Raw genomic sequence first — 954 nt, 5'->3', positions numbered from 1 at the left:
ATTAGGTGCAAATCGGGATGTAATGTTCCATCTCCTGTAAAAGGATTAGCTAGCAGTTTCTCTATCATACCGGAAGGAATTTCAAAGTAAACATTTTCAGTAGGTTCAGTAGGTTGAGGAGCAACTCTTTGCTCTACTAGTCGGGGTGAAGTAGGTTCAGTAGTTTGAGGAGAAGCTCTTTGCTCTACTGGTCGGGGTGAAGATACCTCGAAGAAGCCCCTCAAAGGATTATTTTCCATAGTAACAAGTGACTGTAAATTTCATCACACTATATAAATTTTTCCTTACCAAATTCCACCTACCAAAGGCGCATCGCTCCCCGGCAACGGCGCCAGAAAAGAGTCTTGATGACCCACAAGTATAGGGGATCTATCATAGTCCTTTCAATAAGTAAGAGTGTCGAACCCAACGAGGAGCAGAAGGAAATAACAAGCAGTTTTCAATAACGTATTCTCTGCAAGCACTGAAATTATCGATAACAGATAGTTTTGTGATAAGGTAATTTTTAACTGGTAACAAGTAAACAAGGTGCAGCAAGATGGCCCAATCATTTTTTTAGCAAAGGTCAAGACTGGACAAACTCTTATATAAAGGAAAATGCTACCGAGGACACACACTACTAGGAAAAGGGCTATAGATAGGACTGATTCTAATGGCGCACCAGGTAAGTAGTGTGCCACTACTATATACTAATGGCGCACCGTTTGCTCGTGCGCCATTAGTGTGGAAGACACTAATGGCACACCGTGCTCACGGTGCGCCACTACTATTGATTTTTTTTCCCATTTTTCCATACAAACTAATGGCGCAGGGATGGCAAAGTGCGCCATTACTAGTTAGAACTAGTAATGGCGCACGACCAAGACAGTGCGCCATTAGTATATAATTTTTTTTACTTTTTTGCAAACCTACTAATGGCGCACTATGCCAAAGCCCATTCGTGTTTATACCCGA

This window comes from Triticum dicoccoides, chromosome 6B (genome assembly GCF_002162155.2).
Source record: "Triticum dicoccoides isolate Atlit2015 ecotype Zavitan chromosome 6B, WEW_v2.0, whole genome shotgun sequence".
Taxonomy (NCBI): Eukaryota; Viridiplantae; Streptophyta; class Magnoliopsida; order Poales; family Poaceae; genus Triticum; species Triticum dicoccoides.
This window is presented reverse-complemented; position numbering follows the sequence as displayed.